Source organism: Camellia sinensis, chromosome 10, assembly GCF_055761805.1.
Source record: "Camellia sinensis isolate YWXY chromosome 10, ASM5576180v1, whole genome shotgun sequence".
Taxonomy (NCBI): domain Eukaryota; kingdom Viridiplantae; phylum Streptophyta; class Magnoliopsida; order Ericales; family Theaceae; genus Camellia; species Camellia sinensis.
In genome coordinates this window covers 33,905,991-33,927,870 of record NC_138970.1, presented here as the reverse complement: position 1 = coordinate 33,927,870, position 21,880 = coordinate 33,905,991, and the positions used below count along the sequence as shown (strand labels likewise).

General features: G+C 35.5%; 1 pseudogene; it reads left to right on the top strand.

The window, feature by feature from the left end:
* Window positions 1-3,489: 3,489 nt before the first annotated feature.
* On the top strand, window positions 3,490-12,271 carry LOC145800291 (receptor-like protein 7; annotated as a pseudogene).
* The last annotated feature ends 9,609 nt before the right edge of the window (window positions 12,272-21,880 follow it).

Below are 21,880 nucleotides of genomic sequence, written 5' to 3'. Positions count from 1 at the left end.
GTCACTTTGTATATTATGCTAAAAGTTAAATATGTACTCAATCTTTTCCCTTCTAAACACATATTAATGTGCAATAATTGAGTCGTTGTTTTTTACTTTGTATTATTGACCAATATTAGTAGTACTAATTTGGATGAGGTTATAAGACTAGAAATCACAACTATTCCTTATTAGAATTTTTAATTTAACAAAATAAAAAAAATGAATAAAATATGAAAATTTATTAAAACAAATGAAAAATTGTCTAAAATAACTTTTAAAAAATCAAACTAAACATAATAATTTGTTATAAGATTTGCATTTTGGAAATATATCAAAAGAATAGTCCATGCCTTGCATGGGTTTAAAAGCAATTTTTTACAAATAAAACTAAATCAAAGTTTAACGGTGATACCATATGATCATTGTAGTGTAATATCACCATTCAATTATTCCATCCTAATAAAAATTAATAAAAAAAAGAATCCACTCATTTGAATTAAAATTTTATCTCATCTCTTTATTCCATAATTATATTTTATAATAGAAATTAAAGTTTCTATCATATATTTAATCATTGATTCTATTCAATTTTGTAAGAAGCTAAGCTTATTTTTGAAAAAAAGTTCAGGTAGTGGAATGGAATGAAATAATTATTTTCTTATTTTCTTATGGAATAATTATTATTTCTTTTACAATGCATTTTTTATTATTTTTTTGAATGAATCAAATATAAAATAAATATTTTCAAAAAAATGTCATATTATTCCATTTCATTTAGTATACTCAATAAAACATTAGAGTTAAAAATCATACTAGCATGTGCCTTGTACGAGATTTTTTCACTAGTTTATATGTGTGTTTGTGTTCACATGTCTATATTTAAATTAATTTGTTAATTTCATGTTATTTTTCATTAAAAAAATTGTTGGGTGCTTGCAATTGATTTTTTGTTGTAGCAAACCTATATATGATTTTTATAATAAATAATTATTTGTGACCTTAAAAAAATGGTCGCTAAAACATAGATGTTGTTTTTTATTTTTTTGCAACTGCAACATAGCTATCACAAAAAGTAGTTAAAGTGATGTCGTAAAAAGTATTTGCTACCGCCACATTTGCGTCTCCTATTTGCATGATTGTTGCAAAACATCTTTTACGACTGTATTTTTATTATTTGCGATGGCTTATGATGGTTACAAATTTTTTTTTTTTAGTATATGAAATGTATATTTGTCTACATATTGCCCTAATTAAGTTTGTTAGCGTCAATGCACCATTTAGAACTTGAAACCAATTACGGAAGTGAATTCCAATGAAAGAATCAATCATGGAGATGAGTGATGTTCACAATGAACAAAATAAGACTCTATCCAGGTGGTCCAATGCCGTGTATAGCTTGGTTCAGTAAGACTTAAATTCATATCCCTCCATCCTCCAATAGTTTGTCATTACAATATTTTCTCAAAGAAGTTATTGCACTTTGAACTACAATCCATTAGCCGATGCCCTACTCAACATTTTTCTCTCTCTCTACACTGGTATATAATAGAAATAATAAGAATAAGAATAAATAACGCTTTTCTCCAATCTAGATAATTAGATTGGAGCATATAGTTTGTTTATCATGAATCCATTTTGATAATCTGAACTATTCATCTTGTTGAATCCACTAAGAAAATTATTTATGTAAAAAATTAAGTTAATTAGATATCGATAGTTATATGATCACCACAAAATTATGTAAAAGAAATAGATAAGTCATATTGTTGTTTACTAGTTATACCGAAGAGAAACTAACAATATGACTAACTTACTTGACCGGATATCTTCTCCAATTTTTTCTAGAGGTATTTGTCATAATAAATAAATAAAAAATGAGTGGGTGTAAAATCACCAAGAACATGAATTCCGGATTAAGATGTCTAACCCATTTCTTGGTCTGATCTAGATCACATCAATTACACCAATCTTGACTTCTAGTCAACATAGAAGAAACAAATAGCAAAAACAGAGTATGTGGAAACTATATGTCAAATTCTCGTGGCTTTAAGCAGCCACAGAGCAGGTTGGCATATTAATAAATTCATATTCACCTAGTAATTGTTGATTTAAAATTCAATAATATATTACAATCTTGTAAATTGAAATGGAGATCTCTAATCTATGTCATACAGGGACTTATGTATAAATTTTCATAGGTGAACTTATTGTTCAATATGTCCTCTAATAATTAATGACGTTTTTCATCAAATACTATTATAAAAAGTCACTAATTACTAATTTTTAGTGCCAGTTTAAAAAAATCGTCACCAAAAAAGTTACTAATGTTTAACTTTCAGCGACAGTTTGAAAAATTCATCACAAAAAAGGTAACTAATTGTAAGTTTTAGCGACGATTCATAAAAACGTGACAAAAAAAGTCACTAATTGTCAACTTTTAGTTATATATGTAAAAAATTATTTTTAGCGACAATTTTACTAAGATTTATTTTCAATAGAACTTAATGGGAATTAAGTCCAATTATTAAGACCTATTAACAATTTATCCATTCATAAATAATAACATACTTTTCCTTATTGTGTTACCCATTATTATTTGCTTGTCTTTCCAAAGATATTGAATCAAGTCCAAATGGTAATCGTCAAAGCTGAGGAATATTGTCCATAGCCATCTCAAAACCACATTTATAGCAGATTTGGGTTAGTTTCCTAGACCTTTAGCACCTCGGCTGAGGGGTATTGTACTTGAATCAACTCAAGAACAGTAGAGGCTAAAGATTTGTTGATTTCATCAGTCTATATATTAAAACATGACCTTATGATATTAGAACCTTTGATTGTAAGAAATTTTAAATTTTCTTTTATTAAATCCAATGAATTAAGTCACCAAATGATTTACCTAGTCATTGGGAATGGGACTAGAGTAGAAATTACAAGACCAAATATCCAAAAAAAGAGTACCCTTTGGGCTTGTTTGATTGATAGAATTAGAGCATGAGATTGAGATTATTAATTCGTGAGTCCAATAATTCTGTGTTTGTTTTGAAATTTTGTTTAAGAATTATTATATGGATAATTAATCCAACAAATTTGTAAGATTATTAGTAATGGGGTAGGGGTGAGATTATATATCCTAAGTTAGGAAATAAAATAAAAAACTCTTTTACCTACTAATCCAATGCAAATCAAACAATTGACAAAGGGATAATTTATCCTACTAATCCAATTAGATAATGAATACTACACTAATTTGATAGGATTATTTACACATTCACTATTAATCTTGTGAATCAAACCTTTAAGATTATAATCCCATGAAAAAGGAAAGGTGATGCTATTTTGCCAAACAGTAAAAAGAACTGCACCAATTGAAGGAGAAAATATTGGAAGACCAGCCTTTAGATTTTCCAAGTGGCTTTTTACTAGAAGAATAGACCTGATAAAGAAGCCTCCACTCCCAACTTGAGCAATTCATTTCATTTCCATTGTGGCGCTTGTGCTTCACAACACCCTTAAACATGAGAATTGCATTCTTTGCTTGGCTTTTCTCTATCACTCTTCTCTTGAGCTTCTGCATTAGTACTGTTCCAGTACACAGCCAATGCCTCAATGATCAGAGCTCACTGTTGCTCCAATTGAAGAACAACCTCAGATATAATTCAGCAGTTTCTGTCAAGTTGGTAAATTGGACTCAAACAACTGATTGTTGCCGTTGGAAGGGCGTTACTTGCGACAAAGAGGGTCATGTTATTGGTCTTGACTTGAACAGAGAATCAATCTCAGGTGGAATCAGCCACTTGAGTAGTCTTTTCATTCTCCAATTTCTTCAAAACCTGAATTTGGCTTACAACAACTTCAACTTCACACAAATTCCACCCAATTTCGGCAATCTTACCAGACTGACATATTTGAATTTGTCAAATGCAAATTTTGCTGGGCAAATTCCGATTGTATTGTCGCGCATGACAACATAGGTTACTCTTGATCTATCTACCCTATACTTCCCTGGAGCACCTTCACTGAAACTTGAGAACCCAAATTTATTAAAGCTCGTTCAAAACCTCACGGGGCTGAAAACACTCCTACTTGGTGGGGTAAATATTTCGGCCCAGGCAAGCCAGTGGTGTGAGGCCATTTCGTCTTCACTACCTAATCTGCGAGTCTTGAGCTTGTCCAATTGTAATCTTTCAGGTCCTATTGATTCTTCTCTCTAGAAGCTTCAGTTTCTTTCCGACATCCGACTTGGTCAAAACAGTCTCTATGCCCAAGTTCCGAAGTTCTTTGCAGATTTGCCTAATTTGAGATCCTTGCATCTCTATTCTTCCAACTTGCATGGAAAATTTCCGAAAAAGATATTCCAAGTATCAACATTGGAGGCTCTTGACTTGTCAGGAAATAGTTATCTTCAGGGGTTTTGCCACAGTTTCCTCCAAATGGATCCCTTCACACCCTGGTCCTTAGCAACACAAATTTTTCAGGGACATTACCAGATTCTGTTGGTAACCTGAAGATGCTATCCATAATAGAGCTTCCAGGCTGCAATGTCAACGGAACGATTCTGAGTACTATGGCAAACCTTAATCAACTTGTTTATTTGGACTTGTCATCCAACAGTTTTACCGGTACAATCCCATCCTTTCAGGCGTCCAAGAATATTAAATACATAGACCTATCTCATAATGCTGTAACAGGTCATGCTCCTTCCACTCACTTTCAAGGCCTTTCAAATCTTCTAAATATTGATTTAGCGCACAATTCATTCAATGGGAGAATTCCTTTGTCTTTGTTTTCACTACCATTGCTGCAAAAAATTCAGCTTTCCAAAAATCAATTTGATGGTCCTGTTATTGGATTTTCTAACGAATCCTTGCCTTCATTGGATGCATTGGATTTGAGTAGAAACAAATTACAAGGGTCAATTCCTGTTAGGATCAAACACACCCAGAAAAATATCTCACACACACAGAGAACACAATATTTACGTGGTTCGGCCCAATGCCTACATCCACGGACAGAAATGAGAATTTTCACTAAAATGGAGCAAAATACAAAATACAGAGGAGGAGATGAAACTCACTCAACTCACAGCTCTTTTCTCTCTAATTTCTGATGATACAAACCTCTCCTCACTCATCTCAATTTATAACCAAGAGAGGAGGAGTAGGTGAAGTGCTAGCCATAATTGGCCAAGGTGGTGCTACCCTCACTATCTTCCATAGTGGGTTGGTGTAGCCCTCCACCATCTTCTTTTACAACATGGTGCTACCCACACTATGTGAATGGTGGTTCCATTACCATGTGGGTAGTGGATGGAGTCAACAATTCTCCCCCTCCACGCCCACATGGACAACTGACTTCTCACTTGAAGTCCATCCCGATCAGATGCTTGCAAACTTCCAGTTTGTCTCTGGTGACACCCTTGGTCATCATGTCAGAAGGATTCTTATCTGTGTGGATCTTGATCAGTTCCAATAACTGCTTGTCCATCACTTCGCGTATCCAATGATACCGAACATCAATGTGCTTTGTGCGAGAATGGTACATCGAATTCTTGCTCAGGTCTATGGCACTCTGGCTATCACAATGTACCGTGAACTTTTCTTGCTTTAATCCCAACTCTTGGAGAAACCGCTTCAACCACAACATCTCTTTCCCAGCTTCCGCTGCAGCAATATACTCTGCCTCTGTTGTGGATAAAGCAACACATTTCTGCAGCTTGGACTGCCAAGACACAGCTCCCCCTGCGAAAGTGAACAAAAATCCTGATGTAGATTTCCTACCATCAAGATCGCCTGCCATATCTGAATCAGTATAGCCTTCCAAGACTGGTTTAGCATCTTTAAAGCACAAACACATTTTTGATGTACCCTTGAGGTACCTCAGAATCCACTTGACTGCTTCCCAATGCTCTTTTCCTGGATTGGAAAGGAATCTGCTTACAACTCCAACCGCATGAGCAATATCTGGTCGGGTGGACACCATTGCATACATCAAACTCCCTACAGCGGATGAGTAGGGAATCGCCTCCATCTCTTGTCTTTCCTTCGTAGAGGAGGGACAAGAATTCTTGCTCAGCTTGAAATGATTAGCCAGCGGAGTACTGACTGGCTTGGCATATTTCATGTTGAACTTCTCAATCACTCGTTCAACGTACTTCTCCTGTGACAGCCACAACTTTTTGGCTTTCCTGTCACGCACAATATTCATGCCCAAAATTTGTTGTGCAGGGCCTAGGTCCTTCATGTCAAAGGACTGTAATAACTCCTTCTTCAGTGATCTGATTGTTGTGGCATCTTGTCCAACGATCAACATGTCATCAACATAGAGCAGAAGTATGATAAAGTTTCCACCGGGAAATGTCCTGACATAAACACACTGGTCTGCAGCAGTTCTATTGTACTCATGACCTACCATGAATGAGTCAAACTTCTTGTACCACTGTCTCGGCGCTTGTTTGAGGCCGTAGAGACTCTTCTTCAATCTGCAGACTAAGTTTTCTTTCCCTTTGACTTCAAAACCTTCTGGCTGCTCCATGTAAATTTCTTCCTTCAGATCACCATGGAGAAATGCTGTCTTCACATCCATTTGTTCAAGTTCCAAATTCAAACTAGCTGCTAGTCCCAAAACTACTCGAATGGATGTCATTTTTACAACTGGCGAAAAGATTTCATCAAAATCAATACCTTTCTTCTGCCCAAAACCTTTGACAACCAATCGAGCCTTATACTTGACTAGCTTTCCGCTGCCATCTTTCTTCAACTTGAACACCCATTTGTTCTGCAATGCTTTTCGACCCTGGGGAAGTTTCACCAAATCATAAGTCTGATTCTTCTGCAAGGATTGCATCTCTTCTTGCATAGCTTGCTGCCAGCTACTCTTCTCCTTATGATTTTGAGCTTCTTGAAAACTTTCTGGCTCCCCCTCATCGGTAAGCAAAATATACTCAGAAGCAGGGTATTTGGTTGACGGCTTAAATTCTCTTGTTGATCTTCGTAACTGTGGACCAACAGTCTCTGGTAGAGGGGGTTGTGGCTCCCCCTGCTCAACACCCTCTGCTTCTGGATTTTCTTCTTCTAGAAATCCATCCTGTAACTCTACATCATTGACTGCATGCTGCGGTAACTCTTCTTCATCAGTGGCATGCTGTGATGGTGCAGGGTTTGGAATAATTTCTGAAACATCATCAACTTTGGGTTTGGCTGGTTGCCCAAAGTCTTCAAAGCTCTGGCCTTCTTGAAACACCACATCTCGGCTTCGAATGACCTTTTTGTGTTTCGGATCCCACAATCTGTATCCAAATTCTTCATCTCCATAGCCAATAAAGATGCATGGAGTGGCTTTGTCATCCAGCTTCTGTCTGTGCTCCTTGGATACATGTGCAAATGCTTTGCACCCAAACACTCTCAAGTGAGAGTAAGAAATCTCCCTTCCAGACCATACTTCTTCTGGAATCTGAAAATTTAGTGGAACTGATGGCGATCTGTTGATCAAATAGCAAGCAATACGAACAGCTTCTCCCCAAAATGGCTTTGGTAGCTTTGCCATTTTGAGCATACATCTGACCTTCTCCACAATGGTTCGGTTCATTCTCTCGGCTATACCATTGTGTTGTGGGGTTCCAGGAACAGTCTTCTCATGCCGGATGCCGTGAGTAGCACAGTATGCTTTAAATTCCTTTGACGTGTACTCGCCTCCATTGTCTGTTCGGAGACATTTCATCTTCTTTTCAGTCTCCCTTTCCACCATAGCATGGAAAGTCTGAAAATGCTGGAACACCTCAGCTTTGGTCTTTAAGACATAAACCCATACCTTCCGTGATGCATCATCAATGAATGTCAGAAAGTATTTTCTACCACCCAAAGATTCCACTTCAATGGGACCGCAAACATCAGAGTATACTCTGCTCAACAACTCTGATTGTCTTCTAGATGATGAATGGAAAGCTACTCTATGATGCTTCCCAAACAAGCAGTTGTCACAAGGATTTAATTTTGCATCTTTGGCAAAGGGAATAAGTGACTTCTTTGCCAAAATCTGTAACCCTTTCTCACTCATGTGACCCAGCCTTTTGTGCCACAAATTTGGTGACGTCTCATCTTCTGCTGCGTTGAGACTATTTGAATTCACCTCCACATGAGTCTTGTATAGTGTGCCAATTGCCTGTCCTTTGGCTACCACGAGAGATCCCTTTTTCAACTTCCATATGCCTTTGCCAAAGTAGTTCTCATAGCCTTGTCGATCTAAGGCTATCCCTGAAATAAGATTCAGGCGTAAATCGGGAACATGCCTGACATCTTTCAACACCATCGTGCACCCAACTTTGGTTTCGATATGAACATCACCAATTCCCACAATTTTTGAAAAACTGGAGTTACCCATTTTCACTGTACCAAAATCTCCAGCTTGGTACGTACTGAAGAACTCCTTCTGGGATGTAGCGTGGTAGGAAGCTGCTGTATCTACCACCCACTCGGTGTCGTTGTCTGACATATGGAGGCATTCTTCTTCTTCAACAGAGAATAATGCAATATCCTCTGAGACAGAAACTGCAGTGGTCCCATCTTCGGTCTTTGGCTGTCTATTGCCTTGTTGTTGTTCTGCCTTCAAGGCATAGCAATACTTCTTTATGTGACCCTCCTGGCCACAATGGTAACATTTGAACCTTGGCCGACTCGTTCCTTCTTTGGATTTCCCTCTGTCTTGAGATCTTCCTCTGCTGCGTCCTCTACTTTTGCTTCTTCCCCTGCCCCTGCCTCTGCTTTTATTTTCTGTGACGAGGGCATGGGATTGATCTCCACCCATTTCTTTCTTTCTTGCCTCTTCACTAAATAAGGCATCTGTAACCATGCTCATAGTCAGTTTCCCTTCTGGGGCAGAGTTGCTGAGAGACACCACCAATGTCTCCCAACTGTCTGGCAAAGAACTGAGCAGCAATAGGGCCTGCATCTCATCATCTAACTCCATTTTGACAGTTGTTAGTTGGTTCACCAAATTTTGAAACTCACTGGTATGTTCAGCAACAGAGATACCGCCTTTCAACTTCAAATTCACAAGTCTTCTCATCAGGAGGGCTTTGTTCCGAGCAGTCTTTGACTGGTACATGCCTTCTAACTTTGTCCAGAGAGCATAGGCATCAGTGTCCTGGGCGACATGGTGGAAGACACTGTGATCAATCCATTGTCTGATTTGACCAATGGTCTTTCGGTTCTTCCGCTTCCAGTCTTCGTCTTTTTCCGTTGGTGGTTTAACTCCATTAAGCTCAATGGGGTCAAACAAATCTCGGCAATACAGGACATCTTCCATTCTGGGCTTCCAAATGGCATAATTGGAAGCATTTAACTTTATCATGGAACCTGAAGTCGACGTTGGTTCCTCCATAATACAAAAATGATCTCTGTTTGAAAAATAGGCTTTGCTGTGAAGTCCGGACTGCTCAAATTAGCCGGAAAAGCACTTCGGATTGCCAAAATAAAAACTTCAAATTTTTCAAAACTTATTTGCAAAATATGACCGTACGGATGTGTCCGGAATACTCCAAATAGTCGGAAACCACTATTGGATCACCCAAATCGGATCTCAAATGGCTTAGATCAAGCCAAAACAGATTGAATGGTTCAGATCGGCAGAATCTGGTGCGCCTGCGAAGCACCAGATTATTCCTCCTGTTTTGCTGACGTCAGCGGCCCAGTCAGCGGCTTGGTCAACTCGGCTCCGGCTCGGCTTGGTGCGCGCGCGTGCTGATGGCGCGTGTAAGGCACGCGCTGTTCCCTCAGTCGTCTTCCTCCTTGAACCGCGCGTGGAGCGCGTGTCTGCGAGTGGGATCACGCGCCGGGTGCCTGAACGGCGCGTGTGGGCGCGTGATGAGAGTGGGATTCACGCGCCAACTTCCAGGGGCGCGTGGGAGCGCGTGCGGCCTCCGTTTGGTGTCTGTTTTATATTTCTGGACTCCTCTCGTCGAGTCCTTGCTCCTGGTATGCTCAAAATCGGATTTCGAGCAATACGATTTCTGGGCAGTTTCGAAACAATACTCTGTTTTTCCGAAAAACGTACAACTTGGCTCTGATACCACTTTGTTAGGATCAAACACACCCAGAAAAATATCTCGCACACACAGAGAACACAATATTTACGTGGTTCGGCCCAATGCCTACATCCACGGACAGAAATGAGAATTTTCACTAAAATGGAGCAAAATACAAAATACAGAGGAGGAGATGAAACTCACTCAACTCACAGCTCTTTTCTCTCTAATTTCTGATGATACAAACCTCTCCTCACTCATCTCAATTTATAACCAAGAGAGCAGGAGTAGGTGAAGTGCTAGCCATAATTGGCCAAGGTGGTGCTACCCTCACTATCTTCCATAGTGGGTTGGTGTAGCCCTCCACCATCTTCTTTTACAACATGGTGCTACCCACACTATGTGAATGGTGGTTCCATTACCATGTGGGTAGTGGATGGAGCCAACAATTCCCTCATCTTTCTTTGAACTTCGGAGTCTCAATGTCCTCTCACTTTCTTTCAACAACTTCAGTGGCACCATACAGCTAGAAATGATCCAGAGGCTCCAAAATCTCACAAGTCTTGAGCTTTCATACAATAGCTTGTCAATTAATGCAAGTGACAGTGAGTCTAGCTTGTCTTCCTTTCCCTAGCTCAGTATATTAAAAATGGCTTCTTGCAAGCTGCGAAGATTTTCTGAGCTACGGAACCGATAAAAAATGATTAGTTTGGACCTCTCAGCCAATCAAATTTCAAGGAGAATACCAAACTGGATTTCAAAAATTAGATCTTTGATGCAGTTGAATCTCTCTCATAATCTCCTAGTAGATTTGGAAAACCCATATAAATTTCCTAGTCTTTCTGTCCTTGACCTGCATTCTAACCAACTTCATGGGGAAATTCCAATACCACTAGAATCTGTTACCTATATGGATTCCTCAAGCAATAATTTCAACTCTTCTATACCTGCTAAAATTGGCAACAAGCTCACCTTTGCTTATTTCTTCTCTCTTTCAAGTAATAGCGTCACAGGAACCATCCCCAAATCAATATGCAACGCAAGGTTCCTCAATGTTCTTGATTTATCCAATAATAATTTCAGTGGCACAATACCTCCATGCTTGATTGAAAGGAGTACTGAGACTCTTGGGGTGCTGACTTTGAGAAATAACAGTCTTGGTGGTAATCTTGGGTACATTTCCGAAAAGTTGTGCTTTGAAGACACTAGACATCAGTAGGAATCATTTGGAAGGGCAGGTTCCCAAATCTCTTGCCAATTGCACAGTGTTAGAGGTTTTAAATGTTGGTAACAATCAGATAAATGATAGTTTCCCGTGCTTCTTGGGGAACTCATCTAGCTTGCGTGTACTAGTTTTGCGATCCAACAAGTTTCATGGAGGCATTCACATTCGTCTACTAGGCTATTATATGTGGCCAAAGCTTCAAATCATTGACCTAGCTTCGAATAACTTTAGTGGTGATCTGCCATATAAAGTCTTCTTACATTGGACAGCAATGACTGCTGCTGATCATAATGCAAAATCAAATTTCAGTCACCTGCAGTTTGAGTTCCTAAAACTTAACGGCTTCTACTATCAAGATACAGTAACACTCAACAATAAAGGGATGGAGATGGAGCTAGTGAAAATTTTAACTATTTTTACCTCCATTGATATCTCGAACAACAATTTCCAAGGGGTGATACCAAATACAGTAGGGTTTCTCAAATCTCTCTATGTTCTTAACCCATCGCACAATGCTCTCACAGGTCCAATTCCATCATCAATTGGGAACTTGACACAGCTTGGATCATTAGACCTCTCACATAACAAGCTAAGTGGGAGCATCCCAATGCAACTTGAAAGCCTTACATTTCTTGCATTCCTGAACTTATCATATAATCAATTAGTTGGAATGATCCCAAAAGGCTCTCAAACAAACATTTTGAGACACTTCCTTTCAAGGAAACAAGGCATTATGTGGGTATCCTTTGAACATTAGTTGCAACAATGCCTCACCGGTACCATCACCGGTGTCGAGATCTGACAGAGTGCCCTTAGAATTTCCACTAACTTTAGAGCCCGAAATCTTTATAAATGCTTCTGTTGGATTTGTGGTGGGTTTGGGAATCTTCATTGGGTTACTTGTTTGTTGTAAAAGATGGAATGAATGGTACTTCAAACATGTTGAACAAGTTCTTGAGAGGATTTTCCATCAGGAAGAAAAACGAAGAAGAAGAAGAAATCGTAGACGACAAGCTTACAGAGATCCCTTTCGGAGACTTTAGTGGTGGTGGAAGGTTAGAATAAATCTTAACAACACTATATTATTGTTTAGGACTTGCTTGATTTCCCCCCCCCCCTTTTTTTTGGTTATAGTTGAAGTGTGTTCATCGCTGTAATGTTAAGATAAATGGTAGTGTTAAGTTCATTGCTGAAAGGAGTGATTCAGAAACTATAATGATGACAACAACGTCAGGACTCAGAAAATTTATTTTAAAAAAAGAGTCATGATAGAGACCCCCTCTAATCACCGCCTCCACAACCCCCACAGACACGTGGCGGGTGGTGATTGGAGGAGCAGGAAAAAAAAAAAAATGTAACCAATGAGAGAGAGAGGGGGTCAAAAGGGGTCGGGGAAAAGGGGCATGAAACATTTTTGTTAAAAAAATTCTAAAATGTATTGTGTGGTTATGACTAATTTGATGCGTGAGTCCTACCTTACAAATATTAAAAAATCTAGAACACATCTCACTATTCAGAGTACATTTCTTGACAATTTGCCTAGGTTACTATCTTTTCTATAATGATTAAAAGCTCTTGATGTTTTCTACAGTCAAATGTACCTCGAAAACGAAAATTGTTTTGGTCATACATTTGAGAAGTGTGTGAACAAAATATAATTTGTAATAAGTCCTATATCTATATATACTACATAGTGAAGTTGGAACAAAATACAATAATAATATTATCTAAATTATCAATTAAAATAAATTTATTCTATTATTAAAAACTGTTAATTGATTTAATTATTTATTAATAAAAAGGATTATTTGTTATAAAATTAAAAATTTTAGGGGGCGGGATATAATTTTCAAAATTACAGGGAATAATTGATATTTTAACCAAACTTTATAAACTTGCATTTGTAATTTACCAAAAAAAAAGAAGGAAAAAAAAGAAGAAGATGAACATGAATATGAATATGAATATGAATATGAATATGAATATGAATATGAACAGTATATTTGCTTACATTTTGCCCTAATTAAGGCATCTTTTGGGAAATAGGTTAAAAGTCACTTCCTATATTTTAACTCATTTTAGGACATATGATCTCTTATATATTTTTATACATTTTTTAAAAAAAAGTTAAAAAAAATTAAAAAATTAAATTTTAACCATCTTTCCAAAACACTCTATGCTAGCGTTAAGGCACCATTTAGAGCTTGTAACCTTGATGGAGGTGAATTCGAATGAAAGAATCAATGATGGAGATGAGTAATGTTCACAACGAACCAATGCTTTTTTTCTTTTTTATTTTTTTCTAATTAAAAATTACAAAAAAATAAAATAAGTTAAAATAGTCAATAAGATAAAGGATTAATTTGATAACATGGTTAAAAGTCAAATTTGGATCACATCACCTATACTTTTTTACACGTTTTTTTAAAAGAAGTTAAAAAAAATTAAAAAGTCTGCTTTTAACCAACTTTTCAAAACAATTCAAAATATGACATCAAATCCATAATCATTTTACTTTTTTTCTCACAAACATTATATCCAATTACAAAAAAATTTAACGATCTTTCTAAATATAAATATTTTAACTTATTAAAATAATCAAAAATTAAAATAACTTAATAAAATAATCAATTTTCCAAACGAGGTCAAAATCAAACTCCATCCAGGTGGTCCAATACCGTGAAGCTTGGTTCAGTAAGACGTAAAATTCATATCCCTCCATCCTCCAATAGTTTGTCATTACAATATTTTCACAAAAACAGGAAAAGAAAAAAGGTTACTGCATTCTGAAGTACAATCCACTAGCCAATGCCCTACTCGACATTTTTTCCTTTACTCGGTATATAATAAGAATAAGATAAGAATAAGAATAATGCTTATTCTTTGATCTAGATAATTAGATTGGTTTGCTTACTATGAATTCATAATAATTAAAATCATTCATCTTTAAAAAATTTAAAAACTCCTGATATATTGATTTGTGATTCTGATTTTGTTGACTATATATTTTGTATAAGCCAATCGCAGCTTAACACATGACTCGTAAAGGATAATTTGAGGAGTTAATGCAAGTCTCCAGTCAACGGCAGACACGTGATAGTTCAACTTGGTGACAATGGATCTGCGCAGCATTAAAGTAGTTAGAAGGCGCAAGGTGACATGGCTCAACAGTTACTCACAATTCAAATTCAAATTCAAATTCATGAGGGAAGCCCAACTGCAATAATGGCATAGTAGAAGCAATCAGTGATCGTGGAAGGGCACTTCGACTGTTAGAAGCCCACTTTGACGGTTACCATATAAATAGAAGAGAAGGTTAACAGAAGAAGGACCAAGACTCAGGTTCAGAAACTAGTTATATACTTTATATTTTCTTTCCAGTTTTTACATTTCATGTTCTTCAATTCTTGTACTGCACTTCAATTCTTAGGAGTAATTACAAGTAGTCTGTTGCTATAAAACCCTTTCGAGACTATGGAAGTGCGAAAGTATCATTGTAAGTTCTCATTACTTAATGAAATTCAATTCATGAAACTGTTTTTATCTATTGTTATTTTCAATAGCTTTAACTTTCTCCCCTAAGCAAAACCACCAGTAAAAAGTCCTCTTCATTGAAGTTGAAAGAACTTTAACACAATCGTCTGACAATTGGTTGGCAATTAAAATTTCTGTAAGGACTTATTGATCCTTGCTGGTATGCTTAAAATTACATTATTAACCTTCGAAAGCCAAAAAAACCAACAGATTCAATTTTAAACAATGAATAATAATTTTAATCAAACAATCAACAACAAATCGGTATAATAATTTAATGTGGAAAAAACAATAATTAGAGGAGTCTAATTGTGATAAAAAAAATCATGCGCCAAAGCCATAAAATAATCCATTAAGAAGATAAAAAGGAATTACATACGAGAACCTTCAATTACTTAGTGAATTCGTGCCTTAATTAAATAAAACTCGATGTGCCTCTTCCACCACCGTTTACACCTCGAAATTGTTTTGCCCAATGTTAAATCCACAATGCCAATGTCAAATTCACAACGATGAGTTATTTCGAAATTTACCAAAACTTCAGGCTTAAGTTTCCCGGAATCCACCGATGAACACATCTCACCTTTTGTGAATAAAAGAACAAAAAAACCCTTGATGATAGTTAATATGAAGCTCATTAATCAATTAATCACTCTCAAATCATCAAGAAAATCAATACATAAATACCATCCAATATAGAATACTTTGTTTTCTTCTCCTCTCTAAGAATCTGGATGGGTTAAATCTTAAAAATAACAAACAGTGCACTTTATACTAAACAAAGCCATGAAGACCGCTCGAGTGCTCAGTTTACCGCTTGAGTGGTGTGACTAAAGGTGGTACTCACATATAGGCCAACCGCTCAAGCGTAAAATCTACCGCTCGAGCGATAAAATATGTTTCCCAGAAGTTCAGAATGCAGGCAGAGATACTGGATGAACCATTTCACCACTTGAGTACACCTCGTGCTTAGTCAGTGAAGTGGCAAATAAGGAATGCTCAAGTCAAAATATAGAATGTTAGCACAAACTCCTCTACACAGGCACAACTTGGGTTAGATTCGCATCTAAAGTCTCATAACTCACAGATACAATAGAGCAAATGAATATATAATTAAATAAAGTTTTGTCCAACAAGATTGTCAATTACAAAAACCTAACAATCTTGTTGAACCCATCGAGAAGATTATTTATGTAAAAATTAAGTTAATTGGATAGCGATAGTTATATGATCACCACAAAATCATGTCAAAGAAATAGATGGTTCAAATCATTGTCTATTATTTACATTAAAGAGAAGCTAACGATATGACTAACTTACATGACCGGTTATCTTTTCGAATTTTCTCGAGAAGTAGTTGTCAGAAAAATAAATAAATAAATAAATAAAAATTTGAGTGGGTGTGAAATCACCAAGAACATGAATTCCAGATTAAGACATCTAACCCATTTCTTGGACTGATCTAGATCAAATCAATTACACCAATCTTGACTTGTAGGCAAAATAGAAGAACAAATAGTAAAAACAGAGTATGTGGAATATGTCAAATTCTCGTGGCTTTAACTAAAGCAGCCATAGAGTTGGTTGGCATATTTCAAAAATAGTTAAGGTAGTAGATTTTAAATTCATATTGACCTAGTAATCATTGCTTGAAAATTTAATATATTACAATCTTATAAATTGAAATGGAGATCTCTACTTTCCTTATTGTATATTACCCATTATTATTTGCTAGTCTTTCCAAGACCTTTAGCACCTCTGGTGAGGGGTAGTGTACCTGAATCAACTCAAGAATAGTAGTGGATTAAATTTTTTAAATTTCGTCCAAACATTAAAACCTTATGATATTACAATTTTGAAAAATTAGAACCTTTGATTATAAGAATTTTTAAAATTTCTTATATTAAACCCAATGAATTAAGTGACCAAATGATTTACCTAGTCATTGGGAATGGGGCTAGAGAGAAATCTCAAGACCAAAATATCCAAAAAGAGTACCTTTTAGATTATCATCCCATGACAAAGGAAAGGTGATGCTATTTTGCCAAACAGTCAAAGGAACTACACTAATAGAAGGAGAAAATATTGGAACACTAGCCTTTAAATTTTGCAAGAGGCTTTTTACTAGAAGCCACCACTCCTAACTTGAGCAATTCATTTCAATTCCATTGTTGTGCTTGTGCTTCACAATACCCTTAAACATGATAATTGCATTCTTTGCTTGGCTTTTCTCTATCACTATTCTCTTGATCTTCTGCATTTGTATTGTTCCAGTACATTGCCAATGTCTCAATTGTAACGCCCCCAAAATAATATAGTAAGTGTAACCCAAAACATTCATTTATAGCTACATAAATCAGAGTAAACAGTCGATTCATTACATAAAGTTAATAATACAAAAAGAGTTTATCATGAATAAATTCCCTTCGGGCTTACACCTTTCCAAGCCTTGACTTGGTTACAACAAAAGTGGGACTAGCCCTTCCAAATTTAGTCCTAGGCTATACAAAATGAAACAAAACAAGAAGCTCTTACTTTCCAAAATCCCTTAAATGCTATTGCCTTGGTGGAGGTATGCCATCATTACCTGAAAATGGTTTTTCCTAAATAGGGTGAGCCACAACCCAGTAGAAATAATCTAACACAATATCTGAGGTTTAACAAATGTATAAATACAGTATGCATAAACAATGTTCGGGATGTAACATTCATACCCTTATACATATTCATAAAATATCAATTCCTTATTCAATTTCATTCTCTTTTAATTCATCTCAATACATAAGTCAATTTCACTACTTATCAATAATCCAAATGAGCCTACAACTCAATGGTCCAACAAATTTCACACTCAACAGATAATACTTCCAGCTTGTTATTTTATGGATATTTCGTCTGCGGGATCGACGCCCATGTATAATTTCAATTGCCATTTTACAGATATTTCGTCTGCGTGATTAGCACCCATGTATAATTTCGGGACTTTCACCCAAGACACTTTGGCCAACTTAATTATAATGAAGTCCATCCCCTTTCTCATCCCAAACAATCATTCATACATATGCAATGTATTTAAACACATAATCATATATGGAGCACATCCCCTTTCCACTCCCAAATAATCATACATATACAATGTATATAAGCATAGTCATGTTCAATGACAACCAACAAGTGATTAGTTTCAATTCACCTAATTCACATGCAATTTCTACAACAATCAAAACTATCCTCCGCCGATAATCCAATAAAGATATTTCTAAACAGATATACAATCTCAAGACAGATAATTTATTCAAAATTTCCGAAGATGAAACATACCATCTATTCAATTTCACCATCCATTTCAATACTTGCCCAATTTCAAATTTACAACATCAATTTCAACTATTTATATAAAATAGCTATTCTAGTCATTTAGGGCACAACTTCCATTTTTTCAAAGATCAACCCAAGCATCAAATCAACCATTTTAATACAATATAGTCTTATATTCAAACCCCAAACCCACTTATTCCACATTCCTCTAAAGCCCCTCTTTTCATTTTATATCCTAAACCCTAGGTTTGTCCATAATACCTCCAAGACCACCATTGTTACACAATGTACAAATAACTAAGTTAAAAACCATAACAAAGTGTAGAAAATCCCTACCTCAAAGAGAGAAGATGAGCCAAGCAAGAGTGGAACTCCGAGAACATCAAAACCCACTTCTATTCGGATCAAAATGTAAATCTTGATGCACTCTACCTTTTTCTCAAAGACACTAGGGTGAAAAGGTCAATAGATTTAGATGAAATCTAAGAGAGAATGTGAGTTTTAGAGAGAGAGAGAAGTGAAAAAGTGATACAAAACATCATCTTCACGGACTGTTTATACACGTAGTCCGCTCGAGCGTAGAAAGCCTCGCTCGAGCGTCAGACACAGTTGATAGAATAAATCTTTATCTCCGTCTATATATGAGTCTGCGACTTATTATTGAAATACATAAAATTAGTAGAACAAATATTTTTAATTTGAGCGCATTATACTGAGTATCATAAATGACTAGTGCTATTTACCTCTAGCATTTTTCTTAAGACCCCCACATCTTTTATTTATTTTTTTAATTTCAATTTTGTCTGAACATAAAATTCCATTTATATTCCCATCCCTAACTTTCTAACCTTAAATTTTCAAACCCTAACTCTAATCCCACCAACCATCTCACAAACATCACCTCTAGCCATTAACACCTCCACCCTTACTCACCAACTACCAACAACGCCATTACCCACACCACTCATAGACTCTCTTTCACTTTCTTTTATCTCTATCTATCTGTCTCTCGTCAGATCGTAATCGCGATTACAGAAGACCAGTGATGATGGCAAATCTACCCTCCTTGCATGATTGTCACGATTGTAGTATCGCTTATGATTTCTCTAGATTTCGTTTGGTAGTTCAAGGCTGAACCACCACCATTTGTTCGGTGGTCTACAACTAAACTACCACCGTTTGTTCAGTGGTTTACACTTGAACTTCCACCATTTGTTTCGTACTGGTTTTTTGAACCAAGCAAGAAAATTTCAAATGAAGAAAAATCGAGCACGAGTATGTAGGAAAGGGCTCCAAGGTAGTTGTATGGGTGACAGCGATGACAAATGACTGAGATTCGTGGAATGAAAGATTTGGGTGAAAGAAACAAAGTAGAGAATCGCCAGTGGAAGAAGGGAAAGGGAGATGGAGCTAAGGAGTGAGCCGTCGAAAAAGAAAAGTCACCGGTGAGGGAAATGGTGCTGAATGAGGGTCTCCAGTGGAGGAGAAGGGCTGTTGGAGGGTTGTCGGCAACGGAAGGGGGTTACTGGAGGTGGGGGGAGATTGTCGGTTGAAAAGTATTGAGATGAGAGTTTAAAATATATATTTGGAATTATGAAAAAGATCTAAAGAAAAATAAGAAAGAAAGCAATTTTGATGATAGGAATTCAAAAAAAAGTAAGGGATACTAAGAAAAAAAAACAGGAACATTATGTTTGGTTTAGTTTTGAAATTATGATTTGAGTGTGCAGTTGTGATTTAAGTGTGGAATTGTGAGTTGAGTTTTGAAAAGATAAAATTTGTTTGGTTATGAGTTTTGAAAAAAGTTTTTGAATTTTGAAAAGAGTTTTGAGTCTTTGAATTTTGAGTTGTTGAAATTTTTTGGATTTATTTTTTTAAAATATCAAAAAAAATTTATTATTTTTATTTTAAATATATAATTTTTATTTAAATATATTAAATTTTTTAATTAAAAATTTTTTATTTTATTTTGTAAAAATTTTAATTTTTTTTAATTTTAATATTTTAAATTCAGAGCACAACTCCACACTCAAATCGTAACCAAACACATAACTCAAAACTAATTCAAAAACTATTTTCAAAACTGATAACCAAACACACAACTCGAAACTCCACGCTACTTTCAAAACTCTACATTTAAATTGTAACCAAGCACATAGCAAAAAAATTAAAATTTTTACAAAAATAAAAAAATTTAAAATAAAAATTATATATTTAAAATAAAAAAATAATTTTTAAATTTTTTTTAATATTTAAAATATTTTTAAAAATACTGCACACAAATGTATGAAATATAGAACACATTAAAATAAATAAATAAATATTTAAAATATAAAATATTTACCCTAAAATAATAAAATTAAGAAATTTGTTAAATATTTTAAATAAATAAATCTCAAAAATCTCAAAATATAACTCAAAACACATAACTAAACAAATTTTCTCTTCTCAAAACTCAGAACTCAAAACATGACTCCACACTAAAATCATGATTTTAAAAATAATTTTAAAAAATAAAATAAATAAAATTTGATTTTTTTTTTTAAATAGAGTTTTAAAAATAGTTTGATTTTAAGTTTTGAAAAGAGTTTTAAAGTATGTATTTAGTTATAAGTTTTGAAAATAATTTTTGAATTAAATTTTAAGTAATTTTAAGTTATATATTTAGATATGAATTTAAAAAAATTAAAAATTTTAATTAAAATTATAATTCCTAAAAAAATCAAACGCAACCTTAACAATTCCCATCAGAAATATGTAATCAATCCTCCACCTTTATATAAATCGGCAACTTACCACTATGCGGTTGGGTCCACATGCAATATAACACCACCGGTTAATTTTTGGACACCGCGTTTCTAGTCTATTCTAAAATCACCTTTTTAAAGTAATTTTAATAATAATAATAACATTTGCAATAAGATCACTGTCATGCCCCCAAACCGCCCCTAGTAGTTTGGTGCCGTGATGGCCAGTAATCCGTAATTACCGAAGGCCAACATACAAAATTCACACACAATCAGAGTATAGATATAGGGGGCTCACAAGTGCGGAAGCAATAATCTAAAATACAAGTGGTCCATAAGAGCAGTGCATAAGTCAAATGAAATGACATACATCTTTACATAGCTTTACAACTTGAATACAAATAGAAATGAAGTACAAAATACATATTATATCTTGGAAAAAGGCTTCTCGAGCCGACATGTTCAAAATACATAAGCTTCAAAAATTGCCGACATAAATATTGCCGACATAACATGCATCCAAAACATCTTGCAAAACACACATCTTGGCGAAGCCGACCTCTTGCTTATTACCTACATATATACATAGGGAGGGTGAGCTTGGATACTCAGTGAATGGTATAAGTAATAAAGGGGTTAAATGAATGATTTCCAAGGTCCTTGTCAAAACAATACATATATCATAGCTTGTTCAAAACATGGGATGAATCAAGTTCATCAATCAAATCTTGGTCTTTCAAATCTTGCTTGGGATGTTAAATAACATCTACATAATACATGGGGTGATGACATATCAAGACAAGAGTGCAGTTGCATTATAGTCCCCTGCAACTAAGGACTTTCAAGACAAGAGTGCAGTTGCATTATAGTCCCCTGCAACTAAGGACTTTCAAGACAAGAGTGCAGTTGCATTATAGTCCCCTGCAACTAAGGACTTTCAAGACAAGAGTGCAGTTGCATTATAGTCCCCTGCAACTAAGGACTTTCAAGACATGTCATCAAAACAAGATAGCGTTTGATATTCAAATAGGGATAATCATTCATGCTAAATCA